This window comes from Apium graveolens, chromosome 5 (assembly GCF_009905375.1).
Source record: "Apium graveolens cultivar Ventura chromosome 5, ASM990537v1, whole genome shotgun sequence".
NCBI lineage: Eukaryota > Viridiplantae > Streptophyta > Magnoliopsida > Apiales > Apiaceae > Apium > Apium graveolens.
Genome location: NC_133651.1, coordinates 182,025,123 through 182,033,482, shown reverse-complemented (window position 1 = coordinate 182,033,482; position 8,360 = coordinate 182,025,123). Strand labels below are relative to the sequence as shown.

At 36.6% G+C, this 8,360-nt stretch overlaps 1 long non-coding RNA gene across 2 annotated transcripts; it reads right to left on the bottom strand.

Annotated features, from left to right (window-relative positions):
* Positions 1-288: 288 nt before the first annotated feature.
* On the bottom strand, positions 289-3,088 carry LOC141723355 (uncharacterized). 2 transcript variants are annotated; one of them, XR_012576252.1, is made up of 7 exons: positions 2,667-3,088; positions 2,474-2,573; positions 1,485-1,678; positions 1,110-1,234; positions 734-836; positions 573-642; positions 289-436 (listed from the first exon to the last, which is right to left on the bottom strand). It is a non-coding gene; the product is annotated as an uncharacterized LOC141723355 (long non-coding RNA). The 2 variants fall into 2 exon arrangements; XR_012576251.1 differs by having other exon boundaries at positions 1,110-1,225.
* Positions 3,089-8,360: the final 5,272 nt, after the last annotated feature.

Genomic DNA, 8,360 nt, shown 5'->3' with positions numbered 1-8,360 from the left:
AAAAGTGGGACCCACATTGAGGCCCACATGGGGCCCATTATGGGTCCAACATCAAGCCCACTATAGGACCTATTCTTTAGCCCACCTCAATTGGAAACATTTTTTTAGCTCATGCAACATTTTTATGCAACACTTTTTTTTAACTAGTTCAATATTTTGAATAGCTTGTGTAACATTTTTATGAGGCTATGAGCTAATGTAACATAATTATGGTAAAACCTAGAATAAAACTAAGCACATTTTACACATTTCCAAAATAACCAGAATCCATTAACAAATTTACTGGTAAATTACATAATCAACATACAACTTATCAAATACAGTAAACATCATCATGGTCGTGCCAACAAAGATGAGTTCAACTATTAAACTATAATTTTGGTGATGCGGCACACGGCACAACACAATAGCCTTGCTCAAGTCCTTTATTTCTGACCTGCAGAGAGTTAATTATCATAATTAGATCTAACACACAGCCTATCACGCGACCAAAACTAATTCTACATAATTAGATGTTAACTCATATTGCATATAGGGAAATGAATTAATGCCAATAATGTGTTCATGCTTACAATGATGGATAACCAAACTCCTTTTGTTGCAACTTCAGATTTCTTTATGCATTTTGTCTCTAGTGCTTCACTGACTATAACACAAAAGACTACAATTTTATTCAAGGAAACCATATAACACAATTAATAAAAGAAGAACGTGTTATTGACAAAAATAAAACATGCCTTCTAAATGCTGGCTAGCAGAGAAAGATCGGATATAGCCTCAAGAAATCCAAGAGTCAGAAAACATGCACTAGCTTGTTGTGTCCGGCAAAACCATAACTAATGTCAGAAAAAAAATATAAGAACTAGTGTCTAGGCTGTGAAGAAAATGTTAAGAAGACATATGGTTGTGGTGCATGCCATTTGTGTATTAAGATGACTCCAACTATGCAATTCACATAGGCACTAGTATCAAGTAATATCCGAGAAATGTAGCTGCATTTCAAAACTTCCATTTGAGCAAACACCATTACAAATAAAATTTATTCCACAACCTACTTTCTGGTTATCAAAAATCACTGAGCAAAATGATGTCGCAAACAATGAGCCTACCCTGTTGTTAGAACATGAACATTCATCTTGACTCCTGATAGGAGTTTTGTCCTAGCTTGAGATGACTGCTTGAAAGATTCATTTATCTCCTTTGACAATGTAAAAGCATATCGAATCTGAAAATTCTAAAATCACCAAATTAGTACCGCTCAATAAAGCAGCTAATCATTCCAACACCGAGCTATAATTTTCACGTAATCACAAGCCTTGCATTATTTATCTCATACCAATAACAAAGTCAAACGATATTATAAGAGCCAACATTAGTGTGCTTCTGTGATACCAATACTTAAATTCCATACTAGGAGTAGTCATTCAGCGAATTTCAAGCCTATAGAATAGTTCAATCAGAGTTCTTCTGAACTAGATTTATACCTTCACTATAGCAATTACAGTAGAAACTGGATCCCTGACTCCGAGAACAGTCCATACTAGAGAATTATCAGAACCAGCAAGGATAATTCCGATTGGAATTAAAATTGCTTCCTTCTGGTCATATCTGCTTAGAAGTCCATTTAGAACCTCCACGTGTGGTTATCCTTGTTATCTTTTGCAGTAGAAGCAGCTCACTAAAAAATTAACCAGCAATACATAAAAAGGAAATTACAATTTAAATCAAAGCTGAAGATGGCTAAGAAGTGGTGCAGAGTACTAAAGTAGCAAGCAGTGGCTAACAAATATGAATAAATAAATTTAAACAAATAATATTTTAATTGCTTAGGAATAAACAGATTTTGGGATAACATAATAACTAATATTCTAACCAAGGTGCAAAATTCTGAAACTAGCAGCATTGCATCTTCCAGAATGCCTTTCGATGCTTTAATACATGTAACTTGACTGGCTGAAGTGCCACAACATTATAAATGGGATTGCTAGGGGACTACTCTACCTTCACGAGGATTCCAGGCTAAGAATCATCCAAAGATATCTAAAAGTGAATAACATTTTACTTGATCACGAGATGAACTCATATAAAGGAATTTTAGCTTTTGTAGCATTATGCTTCAACTGGTCAAAAACACCAGCTCTAAATGTATCGGCACAAACCAAAGCTGGTTTCCAACCGTTCTTTTAATGAAAAAATGCATATTTTATGCCCGTGGAACCTGAAGTTAATTACATCAAATAAGAACAATCCCTTGCTCATAATAAAGGATATCAATATCTCAAAATCAACTTCAATAAAAAATAATTATTTGGACAAAAACTAATTCTTTTAGCTCAAGGTCGTAACTATCCGGGAGCCACGTCACAAAATCCATCTATAATATTATAAATTAACAAAAAAATTACACATTACACATTAACACAAACCGAAAATCACAATCTAAACTCTTAATATTATCGGGAAAAACGAGTACCTTATAAACCGACAAATATAACCACACTCGGTTTCCCCTTCTTCGGAGCAAACGCAGGCTTCTCCGGATCCAATATCTTACACAGCTCATTAAAAATCGCCTACACACAATTCAACCAAATTAAACCGTCAATTCCAACGCTATATTACCGACCTATACTCTGTTCACAAACTTTCCAGAGCTAGTTTAGTACCCTGATTCATTTTCAGCAATCATGGACTTTTTCAGCTATCTTTTACCTATATAAAAAATGAGAAAATGATTAAATAAAATTTAAGTAAATAAATACCTACATGAGAATACAAAATCTTAATCCGCAGAAATTCAGAAGAACCGAAATTGGAGAGTTAAAGAACCCATTTGAAGCGAGCAGGGTGAGAACAAGAGAGATAACTGCATCTCTAATTGAAAACATATTTCAACCCATTTGACTGAATTTCTAATTCGTTCTAATCGAAGAACGAATGAGAAAGGAAAAGACCGAAATTAGAATTGAAAGAAGAATAAGAGAGCAATTACAGATTTTTGAGAGGGTAAGAAGAGAATGGGAGAGTGCAACGAAATAGGGGGGGTCACCAGAGAATGGTAGGAGAGAGCACGAGATTTTGGGTTGAAACTTGAAGGCGGCTGAAAAATTGGGCGGTTTCATTACCTAAAAAATTGTCGCTCGTATAAAAATTAGGCGGTCGGTTCAAAATTTTACATACATTTTGTATAGTTAACATTTACAAATTGTAATAAATAATTATTTAAATTGGGTTTTTAGAAAATAAATATTTACTTTTCTGTGAATTTTTACTTTCATAGATTTAAAGCTTTATATTTTTATTTAGAAAAATGATCTGTAGATATTCATATTATGTAGAGGTAGATTTTATTATTTTTATTTTGATTTAAGGCATCTTTAAATTGGGAACTTAGTTAGTTTCAAAATTTCTATTTAATTGTTTTTTAATTTTATTTATGTAAAAAAATAGGTAGATCATCATGTATTTTACATATTAATTGGTGTATTACCTCAAATTCTTGTAAAACTTATAATTCAATTTTAAAACATTATTATAATTTTCTTTTTAATACTCTAAGGTAACACTTATCCATGTATGTTACAAACTTCAACACTTTTTAGCTAATGCAACGTCAAGCTTTTGGCTAAAGTAACAGAAAAAACACAATGTTATATTAGGCCATATGTAGCATAGCTAAGGTATCACATTTCGCTAACATTTGGATATTTGAGTTGTAAAAGTAGACTGGTTGGGAATGTAATCTTCCAATTCCTCATCACTGAAGTCCAATTTTCTCTTGATTCTTTGCTTGTATCTTGGTTTCTTTGTTTGTTGAGGTTCATTGAGCATTTTCTGATCTTGAGCTTCAGTAATCACAGGTGGTTTCTCAGAAATCTCAGTTGTTGTTTTCATAGCTTGAAGTTTGGCCAAGATAGCAGCTTGCTTCTTCTTTTGTTTGAGCCTTTTAGCATCTAAAGCAACATGCTTCTTTTTTTGCTTGATTCTTTCTTTTTCTTCCTTTTTGGCTTCTGCAAACTGAGGTTGTCCAGCAACCACACAGATTTCTTTACCATTTCTGTAGATCTTGGCAATTCTTCTTTTCAGCACTAAATCGGTTGGATCTTTGAAGAATGCAATGGACCTTGCCAACAGCTTCTTTTCATCTGGCCTTGGAGTCTCAAACATAAGATCCACAGGATTTTTGTAAGATGACCTTGGATAATTTTTCTTAGGCTTCAAAACTAGATTGGCCTTTGGAGACTTTATGCATGATGGTTGGCCCTTTTCTAAGCTACCTAGACTCTTTTCATTCATAGAGATTTGCTTGACTTGAGAGTGATGATGAAAAGTTTTGTTCGGTTTCTCAATTGGCCCAAATTTCCTTGTAAGTTCTTCATCTATTTTCCTCCATTTGTCATCTAATTCCTTCTCAACAGCTGCAACATCAAGCTTCTTGAAATTTGACTGTGAATCCAGCTTAGAAGCTGCTATTTGGATCAGATCAAAGCTGTCCAATACTGGTGGCTTTGGAAAAGTAATTTCTGGAACTATTACTTGACTGATTTGAACATTTATCACATTCTCCCCCTCACTGATTTGCTCTCCTTGACTAACTGGGATTATTGAATCTTTTTCCCCCTTTTTGTTATCAACAAGTCGCGTGGAGGTAGAAGTCTGCACAGCCACTAGCTTTTGAAGCAACTGAGTTTATTGTGCTTGATGTAAATGAATAGCTGCTAGAGAGGCTTCTACTGCTTTCAGTCTTGTATCCACGAAATCCACTTTGGTTGCAAGATTAGAATTCTTCCTTAACTGTCTGTTGATGTCAAGCATTGTTGTATTTGGAAATTTAGCATCCAATATTTCAGAGACATCCTTCTTGACTTGGTCAATCTCTATTTTGATTGAAGTGACATCCAGATTGTGTTGAAGAGATTATATTTGATGTAGTTGTAGAGAATTAAGGTGTGCTTGTAGAAGCTTCTTGGTGCTGGCATTAGTTGTAGCTTAAAGAGTTGTCTGAGTCTGTTGAATGATGTAAAAAAGAGTAGTCTTGAAACGTTGCACATCACATTCTTCAGAGAACACCCAAGATGGAATGTTTGATCTAGAGCTAGGGCCTACTTCTCCCCCTATATCCATAACCTCTTCTTCATCACCATCTTCATCTCCAAAGAACTCTTCTGAACCACCAGTTTATAATCAACATCATCACCAGCTGTGGGGGGGCATGTCTGAGATGACATCTTTTGCCCTTTGCATTGAAGTAGTTGTATGCACCAAGTTTAGTATCCTTTCTATAGCCTCATTATCCTGTTCAGCTAGAACTTGAGATGCTGACACAAGGTGAGTAAATGCCTCAGCTTCAAAAGGAACAGAGTCTAAAACAGCTTGATATTCTTGCTGAATTAGCTATTTCTTGTCAGCCTCATTGATATCTATTAACTCACTTACAATGGGCTCTTCCCATTTAGTTATACCTACTTTTCTCTCATTTTCTCTCTTTTCTTGCATCAAGGGCTCCCCTTGACTCACCACCCTCACACCCTCACCTTCACCTACTAAGGTGGAACTCCTCTCACTCTCTTTTTCCAGGCTGGAAGAAATAGCCTGCATGATTTTTCTCTTTTCCTCTCCTTTTTCCTGAGAGCAACTCAGTCTCTCACTCAATTCACTCCCTTCCCTCTGTCCTAAGAGTGATTGTACAACAACTAACTCATCTACACTTGTAACAATTATTGAAATTTTAGTGTGTGTAGTGATTACCGACGGATGAGGAACATCCATCGGGGTAGTAGTTAGGATAGCCGACGGATGACTGCTATTAGGCACATCCGTCGGGATACAATCACTAACTGAAGGATGAACAATATCCACCAGAATAGAAGAAATGATAGAGTTTGGAGTGGAAACTATTGTAGACTCTGTGCAGATTGATGATAATTTGGGCACAGATGTCTCAACAGTTCCCGAAAGAATTGGCAAGTGAGCCAACAAATCATCTAAAAGATGATGCTCACTTGCACTAGATTATGGCTTCTCCAACAGAGTTAAAGAAGGAGAATCAGGGATTGATGTGTTGATCATATTCACATCCAGAGAATTTGTCGGAGAGTTTGGTGTTTGTGGTGCTTCTATAATTAAAGATTTTGGTTGTGACTCCACATTTATTGGAGCCACATCAAACTGAATTTGAGATGGTGCAGTGACTGAGTCTTAAGCTGTAGTTTGCACTGTGTATGTTCCCTGTGCATCCTCAATGGTTTTAGAGCTCTTCTTTCTAGCATAAGTTTGGGGTGAGCTTGTGTCTCTTACCCTCTTGGCCTGTGCTCCTGGTTGTGAGCTTGTTTCAATAGTAACATCCTTTTAGGAGGATGAAACTAGAGTTGTGCTTATTTCCTTATTAATCACCACATTTTGTTGGGAAACTGTGGTGTGTCTAGGCTTGGGTACACCCACCTCTCCATCCTTATCCTTGGGGTTTCTTTGATGTTTACCCTGTCCCTCACCGATCTTACCACGCTTCACACTCCCCTCTTTGGTTTTGGTAGATTTTGCAACTGGTTTCTTTTGAGAGAAACCAGAGGGGGTTTTCTTTGTTTTGGATTTGGAAATTTTTGTTTTGGTGGCTTGGGTAGGCATCTGTTGGGTCATTGACACAGATGCCATAGCCACACTCAAAGGAAAAGAAATTTGGGAGGTAGAAATAGTAGAGACAGTGGTGCTTACCTCACTTACCTGAGGGCCCTCCATGATTGGAAAATAGAAAAGGGGCACATCATTGTGATGACTTGCTCTGTTAAGATCTGCAATCACTCTCTTTTCTTGAACCCAACAATCCAGTTTGTTGATTGGGTTCTCAATAACAATATCCTCAATAAGATGGTTAGCAAGAATCATAAAGTGTAACACCCCCAGATCCGGGGTCGGGGATCCGGGTCGTTACGAGTTCCATTTCCCTTAATAACACCCAATCTTAATAATTACTCAACTACTCTGTACTGTGACCCCACAATAAACACACACACCACACGTTATAGTCTCAGAGATGAACATCCAAAAATAACCACAAGTCATTTTATTCCACAATTATCTGCCAATACACCTTAAAAGGTTTTCTGAATAAATTTACATTTCTTTGCCATTATTACAATTCATAAATATAAATAAATCTGGTACATCAAAAGTTGAAAGCCTAGCCTATTGGTAGTTCCTACCTCAGCTACGGCGGCATCAATGCTTCTAGAAAACTGCGGAACGTCTCCTAATCGCTTGCGAATCGGGAGCTTGGTTCTGTTCATCTTTTCTATCTGTTGTTGTGTGATGAAAGAAGAAAGCAAGGGTGAGCAGCAAGCCCACCAAAATAATATGTATAATGATTAACAATATATGAGCCTTCTCATAGTACTCATGAAAGTCTTGGTCAAACGAAATGAACCAAGTTTGATATCTTAATGCGATGAAGTCGCAAAATATTCAGTATATATACATATATACTTTTCAAAATATTGGAAGTCCTCTTCCATACATAATATACACAAAGTCCCAGTGTATAACTGTATAAAAATATCGTTGCAAGGTGATCTCATATATCTAACCTTGTCTCAACGTTTTTCTGAAAATCTTTGTCATGCATAAGATAATCATTTACTAGATATAAGTTTAAAAGATGAAGTTACAAGATACTCCAATATACTTATATCTTTTCCAAATACTACTTGAACTACCACCGTTCAAGTTATAATTAGTTCAAAAGTTCATCACATAGATGAGACTACAAGACCAGATTTGAATAGATTAAATCTTTTAAAATATCATCAAAATAAAATGAAGTTACGAGATACTTCATTTGATGTAAACATCATTTTGAAAACTTGACCCTGCCAACACTCAACAATCGCCCAACCGTAGCCTTTCTATCGAAGTGCTCTGGGTAGTGTTGCAGAAATTATCCAATTGGATGATGAACTCATTACGGGAGTTTGCCGCGCCAGGAAGACCACTTACGATGATCAGTCGTAGTAGTACAACCCCACCATTTTCTACATGTAGAGGAGAACCTGTCGGATTTACTTGTCAACCGAACACTGAACTCCTAAGGAATGGACCGCCTTAGCGGAACTTCCAGGCCATTTGGGCCAATATAATAAGGCTGGGCCGGCGCTACTCGGCCACTTACGCCACTCCTAGTTCAGATGAAATCCATGACTCTGAAACGTAAAGCTTGTCCCCACTTTCCCCAAGTAGAAACTTGTTGATACGGCTCCACCAAGAAGTCGTATCTATTTGGAAAGGAGAACTCACCGATATTTCCCAGGCGATGCCTGTTAATGGATTAACTTGTTCCAAGAATTTTACTTCCCGAGTGTTGGGTAAGT